Source organism: Lathamus discolor, chromosome 13 (assembly GCF_037157495.1).
Source record: "Lathamus discolor isolate bLatDis1 chromosome 13, bLatDis1.hap1, whole genome shotgun sequence".
NCBI classification, from domain to species: domain Eukaryota; kingdom Metazoa; phylum Chordata; class Aves; order Psittaciformes; family Psittacidae; genus Lathamus; species Lathamus discolor.
In genome coordinates this window covers 990,805-1,016,761 of record NC_088896.1, presented here as the reverse complement: position 1 = coordinate 1,016,761, position 25,957 = coordinate 990,805, and the positions used below count along the sequence as shown (strand labels likewise).

The window sequence follows — 25,957 nt, the reverse complement described above, 5'->3', positions numbered from 1 at the left end:
CACCAAGCCCAGGTTGATCACCTCGTACCATCTAGCCTGACAGTGCACACAAGAGAGGCAGAAGAGAACACGGATGTCTCATTCATGCTCTACTCCAAGGTGCATCATGAAGACCTCAGTGATGGGTCTCTGATGAAGACATATCCAAACAGCAGAATTTAGGTGGTAAACATCACCTAAATGTTGTTGAGAAGGGGCAGCGGGACAGGATCATCCAGCACAAGGCTGGACGGGCAGGCTAAGGGGTGGAAAAATGCAGCTGGGGCAAATGTTGTGAATATTTGTTGCCATCAGGGTACCAATGAATGATCCAGAACAGAAACAGCTCCAAGGAGCAGTGCAGACTCAGGAGTTTGGTTGGGAGGACCCACAATACCAGTATGCAGAATGCACATGCCAAGGAGTCATGCAGACAGAAAGGCACTGATTGGCACACTTGTGATAAAGACACCCAGACCAAGGTGGCTTTTCAGAAGATCAAAGCCCCCAAAAGGTTGATTGAACAAGCAACACAGGAAAGCATTTGGCCTCTTGGACACACAGGGCTGGCTGGGCAGTTCAGCAATGCCATCACTATGCAAAACTAGAGCCAGGAATGAGCTGTGCTGCTCATCACTGAAATTCCACACTCAGGGTATCCAGGATGCATCTCTGCTGGGAAGGGTGGGTTTGTCTGCTGCAAGATCCCACCAGCAACAGATGCAACCCATTTCTTGAACTGCTCTGGAAGATCAGCCCCCTGCGCTGTGAGAGCTGGATGGAGCAGCACACACAGAAAGTCTTAATGTAACAGATGAGCAACAAGCCATTATACGAACCAGTAACCTTAAAATTGCTGCGGGATTTGCACATAATGCAGGATTCTCAGCGAAGTGCAGCATTTGGAAGTGAAATGGGAAAGAGGTTTCAGCAGTAATTTCATCTTAAAGTAGAAGATGAAACTCATGGCACAAGAAAACCAGCTTCTGGAATAAAAACAGCATCTGTGCTTACAGGATAACTGCACTAAGGGACATGACTTCACTACAGGAATGGCACGGGTCATCCCTATATGCTAACAGTAAGAAATTAAGACCTGATTTAAGCCACCTGCTCTAAGTGGAAGGTGTCCCTGCCCATGGCAGGGGGTTGGAATGGGATGAGCTTTAAGGTCCCTTCCAACCAAAACTATTCTGTGGTTTCTTAGTGGCAAATGCTGCCTCGGGAAAAGAAAAGGTACCAGCCTGGCAGGTTCCCTGAGATAAAGAACTTCAGGGCACAGCAGTACAATGGGACTTGAGTACCCCTCCAGTGGTGCTGTCTTGCTGAACTGCAAAGCGTCATTTACACCAGAAAACGTGAGAACTGGAAAGCTTACTAAGACTCGGAGATCGCTCCTTGTTCTCACTGTGTCTGAGAACCGGGCTGAATAAGAGACTCCCACCACAGAGCAGCGAAAACACCTAACGTGCAAAAGCAGTTTCGGAGTCCTTTTAACATCAAACAGCACCTACAAAGGTAACACAAAAGGGGCAAAGCAGCACCCAGGTTTCTGCCCAGGTTTGGCTGCCTGCTCCCCGTGGGTGCCAGCCAGGCTATTCCACAGCAGGCACAGTGGGGCTGGGGGGGCCCATAGGGCTCTTTGCAGCAGCGCAGGAAAGGGGGCTCAGCCCAGCCCAAAAACTCAAAACACAACATGTGATTCATCTCACCAAACTGCCAATAGCTGAACTCAGACACCTCTTTGTGAACAGCTTACCTGGGGCTGCTGAGCTTGTGCCAAGGGGTAGGGAGGATGGTGACTGATGTCCTGCCAGGACATGCCTGTTCCTTGCCACTGAATGCAACATGATGAGAATCACAGAATGGTTTGGGTTGAAAAACACTTCAGGTCCTTCCACTAGAACAGATTGCTCCAAGTCCCTGGGTCCAACCTGGCCTTAAGCACTGCCAGCAATGGGGCAGCCACAGCTTCTCTGGGCACCCTGTGCCAGCGCCTCAGCACCCTCACAGGGAACAGCTTCTGCCTAAGAGCTCAACTCAGTCTCCCCTCGGGCAGGTTAAAGCCATTGCCCTTGTCCTGTCCCTGCAGGCCCTTGGCCAAAGCCCTGGTCAAGTGGAGCAAGCTGCTCTAGTGGAAGGTGTCCCTGCCCATGGCAGGGGGTTGGAACTGGAGGAGCTTTAAGGTCCCTCCCAACCCAAATCATTCTGTGATTCTGTGACTCCACTAACACAGGGCAGGATTGACTTTTTACTGCTCAGCGTGACTTTCCCAACCTGGCACCATGGATACTCTGATCCCAGGGCAGGGATGAAGGCACCGGAGGGGGCAATGCACTGAGCTGCGAGGCCGTGCTGCAAGACCTGGGGGAGGGTGAGAAGAGGAACAGGGAACTGAACAACCACCAAGCTCCACACATGATGTCACCGTGGCAGTGCTCAGCATCACGTAGCCCCAAGTGACACCACCAAAAACAGCATCGCGATCCCTGTGCATAGAAAGCAGAGCTGCTGTGGTCACAGGAAGCCGATTACCCAGGGTACGGGTCTGCAGCAGTTCTCTGAGAGCCACAGGAAAAGGAGAGGCTTCTGGAGCGGCTGGGGATAAACAGCTTGAGCCTTCAGTGAATTAGGGCAAGCGGGTTTGGGCTGTAGATCCCATAGCAAGGGCACTTTCCAGTGGTAATCACAAAATCAGCTCCCCCTGGTACAGCTTTGCTCTGTTGAGCCAGCACTAAGTACCCCTGCTCAGCTGATCAGAAGAGAAAGCCAACAGGAAGCTGAGAAATGCCTAAGACACGTCAGCTCCACACAAACACCTCCATCCAAGCTCCTTACGTTGCTGCAAATGGGAATTATTTAATGTGATTTCCCAAATTTCATCCCCAAGATTACCTGCATTAGCAGCCTGAGGTCAACGCTAACACTTACGGGATGAAAACACTGCAAACTCCAAAACAGTAAAACCTAGAGGTATGAACACCAACTCCAAATTGCAACCTCTCTTTACTTCTGAGACTCAGAGACAGAGGCTCCAAAGAAAGAATTTAAGAAACGACAAATACCAGAAGCAGTGTCCTGATGCTGCACCCCTCCGCTGTCTTTAGCTCAGGGATCTGCTATCCTTGAGCTGATGAAGTCTCAGACCTGTTTTACAGCATCAGGACTTGCACCACTCACTGGCAGGCAGCTATAAGCAAAGCCACGTGCTTCAGGCATCAGGACCAGATACCAGGATACAGCTTTGCCATGTTCCACATGCAGGTCAGCACATGGGGAGGCATTAGGACCAGTCCAATGATAATGGAGATGCTGCATGAGGGTCGTGTTTTTCAGAAGGGCATGCAACAAAAGCAACAGATTAACTGGGAGTAGCAGCAAAAACTGGGTGCAAAGAAACATAGCAAAAAGAGCAAAATAATTGGAGAAACAAATTCCTCAGGGAATTGGACTGGATTTCAGCAAAATGCATCTGCTCAGAGAGTGCACAAGTGGATGAGTGTCCCCTCTCTCTGAGCCTTGAAGACTCAGATCAAAACCTTTCACCTCCTCCTCTAGAAACAGCATTTGCACTCATCTGACTGCAATTGAAAAAGTAAAAATCAAGCCAGAAAAAAAAAAAAGAAACTTCTCATTTCTGATCAAATGAAACGTTTTCTGCACCCCCCAGTGTTCAGGTTCATGGTGCAATGAGTAAGGCCCCACCAAGCCAGCTGTCCCTGGGACCAGCATCACACCAGTTTTCAGTGACACTGGCTGAGAAAACTGGTACCCGGGCAGGTTCCTGCCACCAAGGATGCTTCTGCACTGGTTCACCCATCACTACACCTGAGGCAGCTGTAACCCTGAGCACTAACAGCACTTGAGAGCTCACCAGCCTTTGCCTCTCAGTTCTTCACCCCTGTGGAAACGCTTGTGGCTTCCTTGGAGCTGAAGCAAGACATTAACCTCACGGCATAGGCAGCCGAAACATCTTGGGTGAACTTGGGGTACCTTGGGTGTGCATGCTTGGAGGAGGAGGAGACCCAGGTGCTCAACCCACCTCCCGACAAGGGGGTTTATGAATGGAAAAGCTTTTCAATAGTTTCCCAGCTGGTTTCCCTGCTGGGAGGAGCCAACTGGCAGAGCTGGGCTCCATGGAGCTGACTCTCCAGATGGCTGAGAGCAGGAAGGAGCTCAGCTCAGCACCAGCAGCATTGTTTGTTTGATGGTTCCTGTTTTCAGTTTTGTCTCTGTTTTCTTCCTTTGTTCTAAAGTGGCGTTGCAATGGCAGTACCTGCTCTGAATGACCTGGGGATTGCTCTGAAGGCAGAACCAGCCCAATGCTTCATGCCATTGAATTTTCTTATCTAATAAGAAAACAGAGGCTCCAACCCCAAAGCAAGCCATTATCAGATTAACCCCTACACCCTTAGGTTTTAAGCTGAATTGGAGCAGAGGCTAACACCCCTGGTATGAAGGCACACCCTGTGCACATACAATCCTCACACATCTGGGGCTGTTAGCAGAGATATGTTTGCTGGTCTGCCATCAGCTCTCCACTCTGGAATACCAGTTCAAGTGATGATGGGATCATCACCAGCATCTGTTTGCGGGTGAGGAGCCGATGAGCAAACTCATCCCAGCGTGTCCTCATTGCAAAAGCTAACTACAGGGGTGTTGCTGGAGTTGACGCAGGGTCTGCTGCTGATGGGACCGAAATCCTACTATGGTCCCACTGGACAAAGTTTCCTCTGAGTCTCAAACACGAGGCAGATGCGACTGGGTTTCATCAGAAGGATGCTGCTAGTGAAGACTTTTTGGTCATACCCTTCATGGGCTCATCACCACGGTCCTTCTCTCACCAATACAGACGGACAACCAGTGGCTGAAGAGCCACTGTGGCTCATAGCAGCTTGGGCATCTGATGTTCCTTGGGCTTGGGTCCTAACAGGCCAGATAAAGCCCTTTAGTCTCCGGATGCAGCAGCACCACAAAGGACATGGGACACTGACCCCATGGCAGTGCTGACACCCTTGAGCCCAGCTACGTCCCCCCTGCAGCAGGGAACAGGAGTGTTTTGGGCTGGGCTGGTGTGGGGCTGAGGGTGACTGCACCCTGTGGCAGCAGCTACTGAAAGCATGAGCCTGCCCAGCCCCAGGCCACAGGCACGGATGGGAGCAAATTACAGCCCAGCTGCAACTCACAGACCCAGTCCTGCAGCTCCCTGAGGAACACAGGGCTACAAGCTGTGCTTTTAGCAAACCAGGACTGAGCCCCCAGAACCATCGCTGGCCCAATCGTCCTCCTCTTCATGCGTGGCACTGAAGATGCTAGAGCATAGGAAGTTCCACGTTAACATCAGGAAGAACTTCTTTACTGTAAGAGTGACAGAGCACTGGAACAGGTTGCCCAGGGGGTTGTGGAGTCTCCTACACTGGAGATATTCAAAGCCCGCCTGGACAAGTTCCTGTGTGATGTACTGTAGGTTACCCTGCTCTTGCAGGGGGGTTGGACTAGATGATCTTTTTAGGTCCCTTCCAACCCTTGGGATTCTGTGATTCTGTGATGCTGACCTTGGTTTCAAGCCTGTGGGTCCCCTTCTTCCTTCCTGCACCCTCCAATAGGTGTACCAGCCTCACACGTCTCCATTCCATCATCCTTTCCTCCATTCCCAACCTTGTACCCAGCAATACTCATAGTCATTCTCACCACAGCCGCGTCCTGGAGCAGCTGCAGATCAGGGTGATGCATTAGAGCCCTGCAAGGGGCACAGGTTTGGGGACAGCCCCTCCAATGGATAATAGGACACATGCTGCTTTATCAGAGAGCTGCATAAAGAGAGGAAAGAAAAAGAGCTGGGCTGGTTCAGCCTGCAGGAGAAGAGGCTCCAGGGAGAACTGAGAGCAGCTCCCAGAGCCTAGAGGGGCCACAAGAAACCTGGGGAGGGGCTTGGGACAAGAGCCTGTAGGGACAGGCCAAGGGCAATGGCTTGAACCTGCCCGAGGGGAGACTGAGCTGAGCTCTTAGGCAGAAGCTCTTCCCTGTGAGGGTGCTGAGGCGCTGGCACAGGGTGCCCAGAGAAGCTGTGGCTGCCCCATCCCTGGCAGTGCTCAAGGCCAGGTTGGACACAGGGGCTTGGAGCAAGCTGCTCCAGTGGAAGGGGTCCCTGCCTGTGGCAGGGGTTGGAGCTGGGTCCCAACTTTAAGGTCCCTTCTGTAGAAACATCCCCAGTGCTTGCATAGCTGTTAGACGTTAAAAAATGGAGTTTCCAGGCTGTGCTTGAGAAACCAGGTGACAGCCCTAAGGCTGAAACCTTGATTCCTGAAGCCCAGATTAGCACCAGCTCCCCCAAGAGCTGTGATCTTTGGGAATTACTCACACACACACACACACCATTCCCTCTGTGCCACACTTGGACATTATTTAACACCCTTTATCCTCAAATCACTGTCCTGAGAAAGAAAACTGCAGTATTCCCATGCAGTGATGAGGAACTGATGCTGATGGGGAAAGGCAAAATGACTTTACCCAGGTCACCCAGGAAGACGGGACCAGGCCAGTGTCCTGACAGCCTCTTGAAACCAGAGCATTTCACCCTCAGAGCTGCTGTAAAATCCAGTCCCCACGTTTATTCTGTGCTTTTCTACCCTTTCTATTTCACCCACAATACTCACAGCTTGGGTCAGACCTGAGCTCAGCCGGTCACTGGGTGTTGCTTCTGAGCGTGCCTTTGGGAAAAGTCAGCAAAGTGAGGCCGCTCTGCTCCGCTTGCACACAGCCTTAGGATGCTCCGAGCAGATCCATGGGCTTCCCACCCCAGCTCCCCCAGCTGGCAGCTCCTATCCCCCTCCTTTCCTGCTTCCAGGGAGCTCTCAAGTTGTTTCTCTGCTTTTAACTTCAAAATGTGAATTCAGCACGGCTGTGAGGTTATTCTGACAGCTCGTGTCTCACATCTGCCACCCCCAGGAGGGATCAAAGACCCGGAGAGCTGATGGGTACACCTCCCCGGGAAGCTCACCTCCCTTTGGGAATGCACTCTGCTCTCCAGATTAAATGGGGAGGTGTGAGGACCTGTCTCATTAGTGAGCCTGACCCCCTGCCCTTAGCAGAATGAGGCGACAATTTGCTTCTAGCAGCGGTGGGTCCCTGGCAGATAAACAAGTGCTGCTCTCTGGGAGGGCAGCTCTCAAGTGGGTTAAGTGCGAATTGCTTCAGGTCTCAGCTTTTTGACATCTCACAGCTACTTCTGCTCTCCTCCCCCAGCTCTTTGCCTACAAAACTCCCTCTGGTAACTGCTGCAGGTCTCCCCTCTGATCGTTATTACAGATCACCAGTGTTTGGCTCTTTTTATCAGCCAATGCACAACCCAGCCCAATTTGAATCAAAGAATTAATGGGGTTGGAAAAGACCTTGATGATTCAAGTCCAACCAGTCCCATCACTGCCAAGGCCACCAGTAACCCAAGGCACTCGTCCCCAGGGTGTGTGAACACTTGCAGGGCCGGTGCCTGCAGCCCTGCCCTGGGCAGCCTGTTCCAATGCCTGAGCACCCTCTGGGGCAGGAATTGTTCCTCAGCTCCATCTAAACCTGCCCTGGTGCAGCTTGAGGCCAGTTCCTCTTGTCCCATCCCTTGTTCCTTGGGAGCAGAGCCCAGCCCCTCCTGGCTCCATCCTCCTGCCAGGCACTTGTAGGGAGCCATCAGGTCCCCCCTGAGCCTTCTCTTCTCCAGACTGAGCCCCCCAGGTCCCTCAGCCGTTCCCCATCACACTTGGGCTCCAGGCCCTGCACCAGCTCCGTTGTCTTTTAGCAGGCAGTTGTATTGAGATTAGGCAACACGTGTAGCATTCATGTTCGGTTTTGCCTGCAGCTGCCCTTCAGTCCTTAAACAGTTGTCTCCTGTTGGACACAGTACAATAGAAGTTTACATGGACTTCAGGAAGCCTATGCTGAAAGCATTGACTCCTCTCCACGAGCATGAGTTTTTCACTTCACCCCATTGCTCCCAACAACAACAGGGTAAGAAAGGACCAGGAAAAGAGGACCTAACCCTCTCACATCCAGTGACATCAGCTGACGGGGCAGACCCTGCATCGGGCATGGGCTGAAGCAGGCACAAGTCTGCACAGCGCCTCCATGTGACCATGGATCAAGATCACCTTCCTGAGACGCCATTTCACAGCACACAGCACCAGCCACAATATCTGACCAACCAGGTCAGATGTTCGGCTGAACCCAGGCAAAGGGACTCAGTCGTCTTCTGTGTCCCCTTCTATAAGGAAAGCCTCAGTAGTCTTGAGGAACAGGAGACCAAAGCAGAGCCACATCCTGCAAGATCCGCAGGACTGGAGGAGGACAAGCGAGCGAGACACATGCATCACCCCATCCAACCACGCGGAAGACATTAATTTTTGGTTTAGATGTTTATATCAACAAAGTACCCTCTACAAATGAGCTTAAACAGTGCCCTGCTTAGCACTGCTGCTCCTTCTCTGGGGTCCCCCCGCTCCCGGTGTCCCCAAGCAGGCTGAGTGACCCCCACTTCGGTGTCTCCATGTTAGAGTTGCCCACTTGTGAAGGGGATGACAGCAACAGCAGCACACAACATGACAAGCACCATCAGCCTCCGCAGGGTGCCCCAGCGCCCTGGCACTGCATCCCAGGGTGCAGCAGATGACAAGACCCCAGCACCTGCCTCCCTCCTGGAGCACTCAGACCTTGAGCTGAGAAGAAGATTGTGCTGTCTGGTGGTTACAAAGGGAACCGAAAGTCTGCAATAGAAACCAGGAGCTCCGGTGCCATGGTGTGGTGAGTGACCTCTCTGTGCCTCACTTTCCTCCCCCAGCAGGAGGGGCAGGGGCTCCTGCTGCAGCTCCGTTGGCCACTGGCTCCAAAGCAGTGTCAGAAAAACAAAAATCTGGACTGGTTTGGGTTGGAAGGGACCTTAAAGCTCCTCCAGCTCCAACCCCTGCCATGGTCAGGGACCCCTTCCACTGGAGCAGCTTGCTCCAAGCCCCTGTGTCCAACCTGGCCTTGAGCACTGCCAGGGATGGGGCAGCCACAGCTTCTCTGGGCACCCTGTGCCAGCGCCTCAGCACCCTCACAGGGAAGAGCTTCTGCCTAAGAGCTCAGCTCAGTCTCCTCTCGGGCAGGTTAAAGCCGTTTCCCTTGGCCTGTCCCTACAGGCCCTTGGCCAAAGCCCCTCTCCAGGTTTCTCGTAGATTCCCAGTTTTCTTTCATCCTGTCTTATTTCCTAATGTAACCTTCACAATCCCCTTTATAACCCTGGCAGGAAAAGCTGACAGAGCAGGACATGCCAAATAGCATAGCTATAACACATAGAAGCATACCAGTATTTCACAAGGTTCTTTCTAACCCACAAGAACCACTTGCCTTAACCATGACATCCTGCCCCAGGCTCCTCAAGAGCAGAGCACCCCGATACCCATCCTCAGACTTTTCAAGCAGTAAACCAATGGCACACAATCAGAACTGCTCAGGGAGCAGCAAACAGCAGCAATACAGCTACGCATGAGAAAAACACGTGTTCCCAATGGCAGCACACACAGGGGAACTGTGGATCCGACCACAAGTACCAGAACTGCCTTGGAGCTCTGTTTTTTTAAACCCCAAATTCCTAAGAAGCCAAATACAGAACTGCCTTGTCCAGACCATTGCAGCAGCAACCACTCAGCTCAGTAAATCTAATTAATGAGCCAGGAAAAAGTGTCATTCGTTTGCTAACTACTTCGCCCAGGGTTGCCAAATAGACAGATAAAGGATTTAGCTGGGGCCTATTCCAGCCAAAGGAGCTGGGAACCTGGCAGGGATCGCAGGAGATTAGAGGGCTGAAAAGAAACAGAGAGGGGAGAGGAAAGAAAAAAATCAAAATAGATTAGCACTTTGAGAATGCAAGCATGTAAATCAGCTTACGCTTGGTATAATGCCACCCTTGTGAGCGTCTGGCCATGGGTCTGATGGCAGCAGCACGAGAAGCCCTGGCTGAGCAGAGTTTTATTTGGGCTCAGGAATCTCACGCCACCAAGTCCCTCACAAACCCAGCAGTTTTGTTTTTAGCAGCTTTGTAAATTCTCACAGGAAGCCAATTAGGGCAGACCTGGGAACAGAGGAAGATCCATAATTGCAATTAAGGCTTCAAAGAACTCGCCCCAAGCACGGCTGTTAAAATTAGAGCGAAACGAAGAACCCACAGGCTGGAGGAGTTTCTCACTCCCAGCACAACGCATCACCTGGAGCTCACACCAAAGGGGACCCAACACAGCCAGCTCCAGGGTGCTGCCTGCCCTGCATGCACCTTCACTGGGGGGGGCTCAGAGGCAGGCACACCATCTGCGTGCATCAACCTCCTGACCTTGGCTTTGGGAAGAAAGTGCAGTCTTGTATACACAAAACCTGCCCCCAGTGACAGTTCTGGTGTCAAACAAAGCCTTTGCTTCATCTATTTGATGTATCCAACTCCTGTGACCACTCCTAAAGCACAGCAGCATCCCCAGAAAGGACAGGATGGCTTTCCAGACTAGGCTGCCTGCTGAGGTCTGAAATCTGGGGTTAAATCTACTGTTTAAGTGATACAACAGATCATAATTTCCCTCGTACTGTCACAAATGAAGACATCCCCTTAGAATTTCAGCAGTAATCTGGATACTAAGAAACAGTGTCTGAATAGGCCAAATAACAGTGTTCACATCACGGCAGAGCTGCTCTGCCTGTTTGCAATCAAGCCACACAACACAAACACTGCGACTGCACCAAGAGCTGGAAAGCTGGCCCGGCAACACTGGGCTTTGCTATCACACTCAGATGAAGGTAGCTCTTCCAGCTTTGCTTTGTCTTTCAAAGACAAAAAGCTCCAGTTCAAGGTGAAATATCGCCAGGGAGATGCTGCCCACACTGGAGCTGACCCTCACCCTCTTAGACAAAAAGCTGCAGCTATTTGTCTTGGTTCAAGATTCAGGACCCAACCAAGCAGGTCACAGTAGCTGAATCCCAGCTTCTCTTATGAGCAACCCCAAGACAGGCGAAACCTGAAAATACTCTTCTTGTCTGCCCAAATTGAACATGATTTAGCCCATACCCTGAGCCCGTTTCAGCCTGGAGTAGAGCAGAACAGCCCTACTTGTGGAAGTTCAGTCCTCCAGCAGCAGATGATCTAGATCAGGGCCTTCTGCATTGTTGAAAGATGTCAATGACACCCACAGGACTGGCCAGACACTTCTAACCAGGACTACAAACTTCTGACATTTCCGTGTGTATATATTCCATAATCTTATATCTGTCTATACCTGTATTCCATAATCTTATATCTAGTCCTCCTCTTACAGAAAGGATCAGCTCTAGTGCTGGAATCACAACTGCTCCACACTACCTGTTCTCATGGCCAGCACTGGTGACAGCACCTCCTCTCTAGACAACGCTCCCAACAAGACCTTTTCTAACAGCCCCTCCAACCTCACTCTCTCTCTAAATAGACAGAGACCATCATGATCCAGCAGACACCAGGACAGGGTAAAGGTGCAGAAGCTGCTCTCCTCAGTGGGGCTGCATGCTCTTCCTTCCACCAGACACTCCAAAGCCCTTGGAGCTGCAGCAGCAGCACAGTCTGGAGAAGGAAAGTTCTGCTATAGCTGTATGTGGGACCCAGGAGCCCACAGACGCAAAGTGACTGACCCTCAGTCATCTTTGTCCATAATATGCCTTTAACCACATCTACTTTCCCCCCAAATGTCCACAGCTTGTTTTCTCCCCATGTCCTCAGAGAGCCCAGGGCTGAGTTGCTCTTGGGGATTCTTTGGGTGAGCCTGGGGGTCTACTGCAGGATCTGCCATGTAACCTTGGGAAGTCATTTGTGTATTTGGAAATGCATTGGCTCCAGGTATTTTTGCATGTGCTGCTTTCCCTGTGGTGTTTCTGCCCTCCCACCGAGCATGCAGGATTTGGTAATCAAATAAGGTCAAAGAAAATTCCAGCCAAAACCCTGGCACCCTTCCCAGCAGCAGCCATATGAGTGGCAAACAGCATCCAAGCAAGCACAGCCAGGACCTGCACGATGGCTCTCCCTCTCCAACAGCACAAGACAAACAATCACAGAGAGCAGGAATAATCCTGTGGGATTAAGCAATGTGTCACAAGCAGGGTTGCAACCTAAGACAACACAGGGGCAAGCAATGACATGGACTGCTAGTTCCCAAGGGCAGGAGAACTGGAGAAGGCAACTCACTGGAATGAAGACTGCAGAGCCTGCAGCCCACCCATCCTCTGCCTCTTGTGATGCATCAAGTAGACTTTGCTTCTGAAGGGGAAGCCACAAACCATGAGCTGAATCCATCCACACAAACCCATTCCCCCCCACCCCAGCAGACAGAGCAGAGGGCTCCACTGCGGGATCATCCATTGAGATGGTTTCCAAGAGCAACCCACACTTCTGCATTCGTGAGAGACCTTACTTCAGCTTCCCACGTGCTGGTGCCAAAAGGAGAAGTGCTCTGGAGCTGGGGGGAAGTTGTGCCACCGTTTCCTATTCTGGACAATGATTTCACTCTCCCGAAACATCCGAGAACCACACGTGGCACCCGCCACGCTGCGCAAGCAAGCTATGAGGCTGTTAACATGCAAAGGACTCTGCTCTGGGCCCAGCAGTTCCAGGAAACTCAACAGTTGTGTTCAAGAAAACACAAAAATAAAGACCACACACAAATGGTCTGGTCAGAAATAACCGGGCTGTGGCCGTGCACATGCAGGGCTGCAAGATACCGGAGCAGGGCATGTGGCTCAGCGACAGAGAGGCCAACACAGGAAAGAGACATGAAAGTTGCAGTCCAGGTCCAAGCAATGACCTTCTGCACTCCCCTAAATGACAACAAACATGGCTAGGCTGGGCTCAAGCAATCCTGGAACCCTCTCTTCTTTTCTGAAGGGGATCACGGAATCATAGAATGGTTTGGGTTGGAAGGGACCTTCACAGCTCATCCAGTCCAACCCCCTGCAATGAGCAGGGACATCTTAACTAGACCAGGTTGCCCAGAACCACATCCAGCCTGGCCTTTGAATGTCTCTGGGGATGATGCATCCACCACCTCTCTGGGTGACCTGTGCCAGTGTCTTACCACCCTCAATGTAAGAATTCCTTCCTCACATCCAGCCTGAATCTCGCTCTTTAGGTTTAAAACCACCACCCCTTGCCCTGTCACAACAGACCCTGCTAAGAAGTCTCTCCCCATCTTTCTTACAGGCTCCATAAGGGTCAGTCCTCTCAGCCACTTCCCACAGCCATGTACCACTATCTTGTGATGGGGATGAGCAGCCAAGAGACCTGCTCCTCCCCACGCATTCATGGAATTGGACTCTTCTTACCTTGATGCTAAAGGAACAACTACAAACCAACCGACCACAGCCAGGTTCTGAAGAAAAGACTTTTTCCACCATTAATCACCAGTTTCTCCCCATTTGTTCAGCATGGTCACAGGGGACAGGACTTACACCCTTTCCAAGCAGCTTGGGTCTGTCTTCCAGTTTGAATGGCAGATTCAAGCATCACTCTATACCTAAGCAGCTTTTCTTATAGCCACAATAGCTTGGGTTTCTGCTGACATCAACTGAAAAGTCATCCCCATTTAGAGGGCAAAATCTCCTGCCTCTCTTCCCCAAAGAGTTTGAGCAGCCCCATTGCCAGAAGCGTTTATGGCACAGCTAAAGAGTGGATCAGGTCTTAACCTACTCCCTGCTTAAAACTTAACTGCCACAGCCTTATCATCAGAGAGGCACCTCTAAATATTTTTAGAGGTTATATCTGCTAGTACAGGAATTACAGCGCATTAATTAGCAGACACATACTTACAGTGCCAAGGTCAAAAGACAACATCCATCATTTACACCTCGTTGAGAGTTACTGAGAAAACAGAACATAGAAGAGCCATCACAAGATCTGCCAGCTTCAAGAGCTCTGAGCACAGAGGCTTGCATCTCCCCATAGCAAAAAGGGAGAATTTACTTTCACAGATGGACCAAATCCTCACAGACAGTAAAACTTGGAGCAGGGGGAGCTCTATGGGCATGCTGTCCCATAGAATCCCTAGAAGGACACTCATGGGTTTGCAAAGCTGATGAGTCATCAAGTCTGATGGGTTATGGGGCGGGGGGGGGGAAATCAGGGGCGGTCAATATTTGCTCTTCTGGGATAAACTACTACGAAAATTTGTCTGCACTTTGGTATCAGTGGCCATTCACGCTCCTCAACAGACACATACAGCCTCAGCCTTTCAGATGACGGGGGTAGCTTGAACCTGAGAGATGGAGCTGCCTTTTTCAATGGCTGGTTAAGACAAGGAAAAGTTGTCAGTTGATGTGCCAGATTCTGGCAGATTGTGTCAGTTGCGGGCAAATTCACTGTCCTGAGCCATCTAGATCATTCCTTAACTAATTCATCACCTGACCCCACCATAACCAGCCTCTCCTCTGCCAGAGCTTCCTCCAGTGGGTAAAGCTATTCTTAAGGAAGCATCAGTCTGTCAGGCTGCAACAAGACTTCTCACCCTTCCCACTGCATGCACAGACAGCACTGATAGCAATAACCTGCTGCAACCTCAAAGCAGTGGACCAAAAGAAGGTACCACTCAGGTTTCAGCATTGCTGAGCAGGGCATCCCTTGCTGGGTAAGTGAATTAAGCAGGATAACTTGGCTCCTCTCCAGCTGATCAGAGAGGGAGAGAGAACCACTGGAGGATACAGGACTGACAGCAAGTCACTACTCACCATCATCTAAAGAATGTGCCATTACCTGCCTGCAAAATGCTTTATTGTGACAAGGATTCAGATGAAATTAAGACATCCAGAGCTGGCTAACGGCTAGGTGAGGTGCACCATGCTTAAGTCCAAGAAGGGGCTTATTCATACACTTTTCATAGAATCCCAGGCTCATTTGTGTTGAAAGGCACCTGTAAGCTCCTCCACATCCAACCCCAGCCACGGGCAGGGACCCCTTCCACTGGAGCAGCTTGCTCCAAGCCCCTGTGTCCAACCTGGCCTTGAGCACTGCCAGGGATGGGGCAGCCACAGCTGCTCTGGGCACCCTGTGCCAGTGCCTCAGCACCCTCACAGGGAAGAGCTTCTGCCTAAGAGCTCATCTCAGTCTCCCCTCGGGCAGGTTCAAGCCATTCCCCTTGGCCTGTCCCTACAGGCCCTTGTCCAAAGCCCCTCTCCAGGTTTCCTGTAGACCCTTTAGGCAGTGGGAGCTGCTCAGGCATGATGTGTGTGAACCACCAACCCCTTCATTTGCAGAGGATATCATGGGATCAACTTCATGGAGAACATGTGCACTCATGATACTCTTGGAGCTCAACAAAACCCTTCTGATCCTTCCAGAGTCTGTCCCTGTGCAGCAACAGCTACAGCTGGATAAAGTAACAGAAAGGGAGTCTCAGCAATGTGCAGTAAGGGCATTCTGGAAACTGCAATCTAGTCAAGTTCAACCAGCAGTGGATTAAAGACAAGTAGGTGCTGGTTTTGCAGCATCTCTACCACCTTCCTCACCAGCAGCGCTGGCAGCAAGTGAAAGTGTGGGATGAAAATAAAGGAGACCCCTTTTCCAGTTCTGGGGTCTCATAGGAATTGGTGGGAGAGCATGAGAACAGCAGCAGCTCCTCAGTGGTAGGTGCCACACTCAGCCTTTCAGGTACCTAATTTGCAGAGGGGACACGGCACCATCCTCCTTAACACTGACCAGTAGTAGATGAAGCCAAGGGACCTCCCAGAGACACTCAGCAACAACTGGGTGGGGGTTAAAGCCTCTTGCATCAACTTTGCATCGTGCCTGACCTGAGCTCAAGCCGATCATTTGGAGGTTTGTAGCTTCCATATTCAGACCTGAATGAACTAACTCTGCATTTCCTGAACAGCAGCAGCCTGGCAGGCTCACACAAGCTGAAGACACTTGCAAAATATTCTGGGGCTTTGCTGTGAGGTTGCAGTGTGAATGGGGCAGCTACGTGGAGACCACGGCCAGTGTTAGACCCTAGCAGCAATGCCGAAGGGAGACTGAAATCACACCACAGTGATGATGTCCAGTGCAGAACTGTCTGCAACCCCCTCAGCACCCATCCTGCACACCGAGACTTCCTCTTGACTTGTTTTTAACATGTCCTTTTGTATGATTACGATTTTTCAGGACAGGAATTAGAGTTTTCTTGACAAACAGACAATGGGGAAATTCCACTCGCTCCCCCTTTAAAGCACTGGTGTATTCTGATGCTGGGAAATACAAATCTCTGTATTAGTCCCACCAAGCCAACACCGAGCACCACAGTTGCAATGGCACATTCTGTCTCCAAAAAACACTTCTCTGTATGCAACCCCAGTGACTCACTGCAGGTCCCTTCAACTAGAGATGCTCTTACCATTGACAAGACGCTGCCTTCACCTCCATTTCCAGCTAAAAAAACCCATGCTGTACCTTTCATCTCCATTATTTTTAGCTCCTATAACACAGCACTCTTGAACTGTTCAAGAGTTGAGCTTTGGGAATTGAAACAAGCAGGATTGTGACTCCCTGATGCTATTAGAATAAGGTCTATCACTTGTTGGTTTCTGAAGGAAACTTCAGAAATCCCATTCCTGGAGATGCTGATGGACAAGCTTTAAATTAAAGGACAGGGAGTAAATATGCCCTGCTATGCTGGGGTGGAAAACGAGATAAACTCAATCACAGCAATGATGCTGCTGCAAAAGGGAAGAGAGTTACCTGTTCCCATGTCCTTAAAGGCAGAAAAAGCAGCAACAGACTCAAGTTTAATGGGAGAGGGAGAGGCCCCTGCCCCAAGGCCAGGGAGAGACCCTCAGCAGCCCCTTCAGTCTGCACTCAGTCCCCATTACCTTTTCAATCCTCCTGCCTCAAGGCAGATGAGCAGAGGTCTCTGGGAATTTCTTGGATTTCACCATTGTAAAGTACATCTTGACACAGAACAGTAGCTTCCAGAAAAGGAAAAAAAGGAAAAAAAAGGGGGGAAAGAATGGGGGAAAAAATGGGGAAAAATAAAAGGAGGAGGGAGGGGAAGAAAAGGGAAAAAGTAAACAAAAGCGGAAAAGGGGGAAAGAAAGGAAGAGAAAAAAAAAAAGGAAAAGGGGAAAAAAATGGAAAAAGGGGGGGAAAAAAAGGAAAAAAGGAAAGAAATTCCAGCCCTACCCTGTGCTTCTTTTTATCTCCCCTTCATCAACGCTTTACTCACCTTCAGACGCACGAGACCAAGGCTGGGCAGGAGCAGAACCAAGCCCATTCCCTGTCCTGCTCTCACTGGCAGTAGCAGCACTGCCTCAAGTGCCACGCAGCTGGCTGCACCGCGGCACCTCCCTGGTACACACACACTGCCCTCAGCCAGCCTGCGATGGGAGCAGTGACATGACCCAAGACACCAGCAACCCAAACACCATCTGCTCAATGGGCTCTGGGGGCTTGCCAAAGCTCAGCTACGGTCAGAAATGCCTCTTTTTCTCTTCAAAAAAACAGCATAAACGGCACATACCTGTCAGGGTAAGAGAAGAGCGGTTATTTATAATCACTTTTCAGACAGGAAACGTACTTGTTCCTGGCACCAATTACAAAACACCCTTGCCACACGATGCAAGAGTTAATTTTAGCTTGTATCAGTCTTTATCACAACAGTGAGGGTTAAAGTTTCACCCAACATCAGTCAAGTCCCAAGAAGATTTAGGCTGGAGACAGTGCTGGTGTTTGGCACAGCCTGGCTGTAATGGAAACTCCAGGGCTGCTCTACAGGGAAGGTGGAAGTTCAGCAGAGAAGTGGCTGCGTCACAGGGGAGGACCAGGGGAAAACATGAAAACACTCAGCAAATGCATCATTTAGAGGGGAGGGGGGAAGGTGTTTCCCCAACTAAAGACAGGAACCCAAAGTGCCCCTGCACCGAGAGGGAAGTGAAGGACATGACAGAGCGTTAGATGGTTCCTCCCCACACTCCCTACGGTGACTGTTCAACCTGATGGGACAAGACCACAAGGAGACACCCCTGTTGCAGGTGTTGCCACTCAGAGGAGGCAAACGGGACAAGACCCCAGGTATTTCCACGCTCAGCAGAAGACACTCTCCCAAAAGCATATGGGACACCGGGGGTTGAGGTCCATGCCCAGACGTAGCAGGCACTAAGCTCCCTCCCAAGCTGAAGACTTCACTGAGGTTGAAGATGATGAGTTCCCTCCCAAGCTGACGATGCTGCAGTGAAGCCTTCAGCTTGGGAGGGAGCCCAGCACCTACCACCTCTAGGCACGGACCTCAACTCCAGCTGGCCCACGTGCTTTCCACAGCAGTTGCTGTGTACATACGGCTACTTTGGAGATTCTTCTTGGGAAGAATCAATTTCTACTGTGCCATGTTACACGTGGGTGGCATTATCATGTTTAGGATAGCATCAGACACAAAGGGAAACAGTGATACCACGATACCATGAAAAATTCTCATCAGCCATTTTCTGTTCCACAGACCCAGCACTTCCCTGTGCCGCTCCAAACGCTTCCCAGGACTTCTTCCCCCTAAAAAAATACATCGTGTTGCTCCCTATTCTGCTACACTGGCTCATGTGGAGGGGTGCTGCGGTTTGGGGAGTTGGGGTTTGGTTTGTTGTGGGTTTTGCCCTTGCAAAATCATCTGTTAGCTCCAGTTAAGTCCACAGGGCAACCTGCAACCGAGCAAAGTGGCACAGAGCACACACAACGAAGGGTAGCTCCCAGAGGGGACCCCAACCTCTGCCCCACGCTGCCTTTCACCCCCGCAGCTCCCTTGCAGCGAAGGACAGTAAGAGCTGATGCTAATTCCTTCAGCCTATTCGGAAAAACAAGTTTACACGGGAGATGTCAATTGGCTCTGTCTCTGCTTAACTCCTCCAGCTGTGAAACAAAGTGAGTGAGAGACAAAGCACTACAAACAAGCAGCGTGACCATTTCAGAAGGCTTTTTGTGAGGTTTAATGCCAAACCCACTAAATAGATTAACTTACAGCATAAACAAGCAAGTAAATCTTTCCCCCAAGGCCCTGTGTATCCAAAGGAAGCTTTAGAAGTTGCTTCCTGCCATTGTGGAGGCCCTGCTGGGAACTCGGGAGCCTTTTCAGTCCCTGGCTTGGTTGCCCAAAACCTTCTATTTACTTCCAGCACCACTGGCTGCAGTACCACAGCAGGCAGATGGTGGCAAGGACAGTTATGGCTGCTCCCTGTCCCCCTCGGGCCAAGGGCAAGTGGACTGTGATTCACAGAAGGATGTGAGCCCTACTTTGACCAGAGGAGTCAGTACAACCGCAGCACCACCATTACAATTGATGAGAAGAAAGGAAGTTTCCAGACAAGGAGACAGACCAAGGAGAGGTGTTCATCCGTCCAACAGTGGGTTAGGCAGCAATGGCCAACCCCACCAGGCTGTGCAGCCCCCAAGCATCTTAACAACCCACTGCACTCAAATATCACAGCAGCATCCACATTTGCCACTTGAGAGGGTAATGATGAGCCCACAGCATGAAACCTTTCAGAACCCTATGTTAACCTCTGGGAAGAAGCAGCTCAAGTTGTGCTGGAGGCCACTGCTGCATCCCAGATGTGCCAGACTCTGCAGATGTGAAGAAAGGCAAGCTGCACAGAGGGAAGATGGTGGGACCAGAGAGCTCAGGGCAGTCCCATCACAGCAAGTGAGGTCCAGTCCCTGGACTCGCCCTGAGCTGGACCATCCTTTGGCCTCGTACAGCCATCAGAACTACATCCATATCAGCCCAAAACACCATGGAGAAGATAAGCCAAGAGGTGTCCTCTTCTTCACATGAAGGCCCTATCCCACCACTCTCCATCCCTTCTCCTAGCTTGGTAACTGTATTAGAAGGTGCTGTGGCAGCTGTGAGGAGCACTGAGAGCAGCCCTTCTCTGAGGTGCCTCCAGCCTGGCTGGCACAGCCCCAACCAGTGGGCATCTCACATGCAGACCAAGCCCCCAACCTCCCCAGTCACACATCACAGGACCAAGGAGGGCAAGAGCCCATGCGGCAAATGCAGTCTGAACCCTTCCTATCCACGTGTCCCCCCATGACAGGGAGGAGCATCACGGCACACAGGGCCCTTGTCCCTGCAGGGACAGTCCTTCATCTCGGCTCTTCACTAGAAGCCAAGCTCCTAGGAAGTGGCAAGTGCCCGGTTTCCAGAGCCAAAGGCTACTCTCTTCATCTTAAAGCATCACACGCACGCTGGTGTTCCAATTGGAGACCACAGGGAATAGGCAGAATGTGATTAAATACTTGCTATCCTTTTTGAACCCAGCACCATGATCTGGCAGCTCAGAGCCCACCACAAAGGAGATCCCCAGGCTCTGGGTGCAGCTTTGTACCAGCAAAAGTGGATTTAGACCCATGTAGCCATTCCTGCACATCATCTGAGTTACCTAAACGATTAGCACCCACCATCACTCAGAGCAGACCAAACTGGGAACAATTTGCACCTAATGAGCAGCCCTTAGGGGACATTAGGCTTGCTGGCTTTGATTGCAATGCAGCTAATTTATCCCTGGAGGCAAGCCCCAGGCAGAAGACCTCTCAGATAAGCAAGATTCATGCATAGGGATGAGGAGCAGCGGGGATGCTGTCCAGCCTGGGTCTGCAAGGCTGGAGTTTGCTTGGTCAGACTGCAAAGCCTTTGCACCCAAGAGCTGCTCCATCACGTGGAGGGTGCAGACAGCGTGGGTACTGGTTTGCAAGGTTTATTAACACAAAGACTCCGAGAATGAAGAAACATTTGTGAAGTTTCACATGCACAGGTTGCCAGAAACAATGAGAAAAGGGAAATGCCACCTGAAAGGATGAGAGCTTGTGTGCAGAGAAGCCTCCTAGCTGTGGGTTTAAATAGACATAGAGCGATGGGGGAAGCAGCTGAAAGGGGAAGCGTTTCATCCTAATTTGAGACAACAAAGAATAGCCTTTGTGGAAGGGATGAAAAACGCTTCTGCAAGCTCAAGACTACACCATCCTTCCTAAAGCGTGCACGCAGCAGCCATACACACACATTTACACAGCATGGCACTGAACAAGTATTAACACAGTACTGAAAATACCTTTAGAGCACAAAACCCTTCAATGCAGGATAAAAAAGATGAATTCCCTACTGCAGCAGCTGCTAAGGACAGTCACAGGATGGAATTGAAGCTGAGCTCTTCCTGCTCGGCTGGAGCAGCACCAGGCAGCCGGCAGCACTGTGACCAGGGAATCAATGCTCCAGCACCTCCATTCCCAGGCACCCTTGTCACATGAGCTGCTCATGACAGGCTCTGCTCACTTCTGCTTAAATGCACCCCAAAAGTAAGAACCAGCATCATTTTTAGGAGCACCCAAGCTGCTCCCATCCCAAGCACTGATGGAATATTGGTCAGTTTTGGTCAAAGCATTGGAGGGGAAGCCAAGCCCCATCCCCATCTATCTTACAAATGCAGATGATCCCCCTGCAGCACCAAGAAACCTTAATCATGGGATGGTATAGGTTGGGAATGACCCTAAAGCTCATCCAGCTCCAACCCCTGCCACGGGCAGGGACCCCTTCCACTGGAGCAGCTTGCTCCAAGCCCCTGTGTCCAACCTGGCCTTGAGCACTGCCAGGGATGGGGCAGCCACAGCTTCTCTGGGCACCCTGTGCCAGCGCCTCAGCACCCTCACAGGGAAGAGCTTCTGCCTAAGAGCTCATCTCCATCTCCAATCTAAATGGGCCCTCTCTCACTTGTCACAGTGCCACAGGAGAGCATCACCCAGGTAGTGTTTTCCTATTTCCCCTTTTAACCCAGCAGCAGGGCCACGCTCACATCTGTTGGCTGAACCCAGCTGCAGAGCTTTCCCCTGCCCGCCTGGAGCCCGCGTTACGGGAATGGTGCGGTGCAGGTGCGAGCGCTGAACCACACAGCAGCCTCAGGGCTCCTTACCAGCAGGAGACTGGAACCCGGGTGACCTCTCAGATGGGGCAGGTCACAGTTAAGTACAGCAATCACGTGTGCAAGGAGAGGACATGAGACAAACACAGCCAAGGCTGGACCACAAAACCCCACCACACTGCTTCCAACCACACCATGCTTCCCGCAGCATCCTGCTCTTCACACCCAGCGAGCCAGCTCTTCTCCAGCTACATCTGCAAACTCAGCCGGGCACCTCCCGTTGCGCCACGCTGATAAGGGACAGACCATCCCACCGCAAGCCGAAGTTGCTTCTTTTCTTTTTCAGTGGCAGAGCTTGAAATCAGAGATTAACAAGTCTGAAGGAGCTCATGCCTGGCCACTCATGTATTCCAGATGCACATGCTATAATCGCGGTTTGCCAAACAGGATACGAGGCGTAAAAAAATAGAGCATTTTATCTTCAAGCTTTTCCAAGAGGGTATTAAAAACAATGGAGAGGAAATACAAAATTAACACTAGAGAAGAGCAATTGGCAGTGCCCCTCACGAGTCTGTTCTTCATTACAAGGCGGCCTATTCAGTAGCTTTCATTAGGAAAATCGCATCACAGAGCCATTCCCAACAGTGTCCCTATTTCCTAATTAAGCTTCACCAAAGAGCCACGTCTTTCACGGCACACACAGTCACAATTACTATTTCATCGCACCCTGGCTGCTGAAAACCCTGCAATTACAGCATCCGAGGAGTCACACAGACGTGTCATCAGGGAGACAAGTTCTCATGTTGTGCTAATTGGTGGCCAAAGACGAAAGAACAACGGGAACGCTGGGGTTTGGTCTCCATGCTGGGAAAGGCGCTCTGGTGCTGCAGCCCGCTCCCCAGGCTCCCACCAAGGAGGCCAATGAAGAGGGCTTAGTGCCAGTGGGTCCTGACCACCCCGCCGGGCTGCAGCATGAGGCGATGCTCACCGTGTCCTCACATGTATCGCACTCGTGTGACCAGGTGAGCTTTGGGGAAGACAAACAACCCCAACCAATGCATGCAGAGTAAGGTGGACACAACCTTGGGTGGTTTGCTTGGAGACCCCCAGAAATGGCTTTGTGTGGGTGGGACACTTGCAAAGAAAGGGCTGGCAGTGACAAAAATGTCCCCACACCACCTCCAGCCATGACAGACAAGGATGGGGATTCCTGCAATACCGAGCCTCTTAGGGAGGCAGAAGGGAAGCCTTGTAGAGAGGAAGGAGAGAACATGAGCTGGATCTATAGAGCCTGGATTGCACCCGCATGTCAATTTTCCTCCACTGCAACCAGGAGTGGCATTTCCAGCGCAAAACACCTCCCCAGCTGAGCAGCACTGCAGAGTTCAGATGCAACAGGAGACACCTTCCATCACTCACAATCAGCCTCGGGGCACTCACCTGGGCAGCTCCCCAACCCCCCCAGCAACCCCCTGCACAATTCCCCACTTGCAAAATAACAATGCAAAAACTGGGCAGCCCCATCACGCCAGGCACAGCTCAGCGGTCACCCAAAAAAGAGAAGTTGAAACTACCCCAGGTGAGCTGCAGCACAGCGAGGCTGCAGCGGTCCCCGTGCCACCGAGCGGGTACCACAGCCTGGTCTGAAGCATCCTGCTGATGGCAAAGCCACTGCCGCATTGGGCGTCCCTCAGCCCCAAGGACTGCAGTGCACAGTCCTTCTCGGCCAATGCCCCTGTCTGTATTCAGTTCTTCTTTTGCTGCATATCAAAATGAAGACGTGAATTTTGCACTGAAAGGCACGATGTGACACTTTTGGTTTGGTTTGCTCCAAACTGGGGTGCCCTGATCTGCAGGGGGGAGGAGGGACTGTCCAGCTGGGCCACCCGATTGCACCATCCTAGTGTACCAGAGGTGCAGGGCCATGGTGAGGAGCCCCAATCCCTACCCCAAATCAATGCACACTGCCATTACAGCATCTCCAACACTTTTCAACCCCTTCTTGCCAAACTGGGCTCCAGAGCTGCAGGGAGCAGAGGAGCGATGGCCACACCAGGGAAGGCAGACTCCGAGCTCCCCCCATTTCGATCCCACAGGACAGCACTACAAGGCTGGAGCTGGAAGACTCCTGGCGCAGCAGCTCAGGCTCTGAATCAGCTACATCCCTGTGGAAACCTGTGGAGCATCCTCCAGCCCAGCTCCAAAGGATGTGCCCAGCCACTGCCTGAGCCTTCCGACTGTAACGGGGGAAGGTAACCACCACAGCCACCACCACTGAGCTCTCACTATCTTCTGATCTGTCTAGGTTTAAGCTCTCATCTGAGCAACACCCAGAGCTCCAAAACACTTTGCAACCGTGTTTTGGAAACAATTTGCAATTCCAAGTTTTCTCCCTCTGACACACACAGAATTAAAGCATTGACATCCTGCATGTCCCTGCAGTTTGCAAGTGCGGCATCAAACCAAGAGTTATGAAATTAACCTAAAGGAGAAAAAAAAAAAAAAAGAAAGAAACTGCAGCTGTTGAGCATCAGCCCCTTCAACAGCAGGGTGAGGAGCAGCACCAGCAACTGCCCGAGCATGGTTTTGCTTCATTGAGAGCAGCACCACCAAACCCAAGCCATTAGCAAAGTTAACGGATGCTGGGGTAACAGCATCGAGGTTTTAATAAACATGAAAACAAAGGTCTGCAATCTCTTTTCTCCCACTTTCGTTAGTGTTTTGAATCAGCCTAAGCCTTTTCCTCCCTCAGGGCTTACAACCTGCAAAGTAGCTAAACATCCTTTAGGGCGGTAGTTGCAGCAGTGAACGTGGCAGGAGGCCAGCTTGCCTTCAGGCACCCTCCGTCATTGGTAACACCCATAAGACCACAGAAGCACCTGATGGAAGATGCTCCTCTACAGGCACAACTCCCAGCACAGGCTGGTGATGGAGCAGCACAGGGACATCTCAGGGCTGGTGTAAGCTCAGGCTCTGATGCCAGAGGGATGACACGCTGCTGGGCTTATCACATCCCAGACCACATCCTGTTGCCAAAGCAGAGCCCTCCCAAGGGTTACACCTCCACCCGCTTGGGCTGCGGGGACCCGGCCGAGGAGAGACGGGAGCAGCAGGCCACTGATGGCGTCTCCAGCCCAGCCAGGAGAGCTCGTGCTGCAGTGACTTGCTGCCGAAACTCCAGCCAGGCGCTGGAGAGCCCCCGGGATTTCCCAGGGACCCGGGCACGGCCGGGGTGGTCCCCGGGGACCAGGCTGGGCCACAGCAGCTCTATGGGGCATGGCAGAGCAAAACAAGTGTGTGGCCTAGAAACGAGCCTGGGCAGTGGGGTGCACCCCCCAACGGGGTGACCTCGGCTACCCCCGGGCAGGGGCAAGGCACAGGCTGTGCAGGGACCCGGGTGGACATGGTGCAGAGCGCCCCTTTTCCCCGGGGCTGGGGACACCCCACTGCTGGGTTGAAGTGGAAGCCCGTAGCCACACGGGCCCCCCATCACAGCGGGTTCATCCCCGCTTCTGTTACTTGGACACCCCGTTTATAAGTAACCCCCCAAAAACTGCACAGCCCCTCCGCCCCCGGGCACACTGGGTACTCCTCGAATGCACGGACACCCCGTTATAAGGACACCCCGGTTACAAGGAACCCCTGCTCCCCCCGCTGACACCAGGTGTACAAACACACCCCCCCTCCCTCGGCCACCCCGGTAACACGGAGCCCCGGTTACCCCTCACCAGGGGTGCACGAACCCTCCGGCCCCCACCTGCAGGGCGGCCGCCGCCGATGCTCGCAGCCCATCCTCGCCGCGCCCGCCGGGCTCCGCTCCGCGCTCAGCCCGCACCGCTCCCGGCGGGCGGCACCGGCAGCACCGGGGCGGGGCTGCAGAGGGACCCGCCCCACACGTGTGCACCGCCCGGCCCGCCCTGACCCATCCGCTCCCGCGGCTTCCTGCCCTGCACCTACTCTCCCCTCCACGCACCCCTTCACCCACCCATGCATCCCTCCATCCATCATCCCGCTCCCTGTTGGTCATCCAGCTAGCCATCCCCCCAGCCACCCACCTATCCTGACACTCGTCTCTCCCTTCCACCCTTCACTC

General features: G+C 52.0%; 1 protein-coding gene across 8 annotated transcripts in view; it reads right to left on the bottom strand.

Moving 5' to 3' along the window:
• PIK3R5 (phosphoinositide-3-kinase regulatory subunit 5) overlaps positions 1-25,737 on the bottom strand; it is a 57,145-nt gene extending 31,408 nt beyond the window's left edge. For 4 of the 8 annotated variants that reach the window (XM_065693334.1, XM_065693341.1, XM_065693342.1 and 1 more), the window contains exon 1: positions 25,622-25,737. The gene's annotated coding sequence lies outside the window, so the exon portion shown is untranslated. Of the gene's footprint in view, positions 1-13,809; positions 13,865-17,195; positions 17,413-17,489; positions 17,515-25,621 lie in introns of those variants that run through there. The other 4 variants (XM_065693338.1, XM_065693339.1, XM_065693336.1 and 1 more) reach the window with 4 other exon arrangements.
• Between the last annotated feature and the right edge of the window lie 220 nt (positions 25,738-25,957).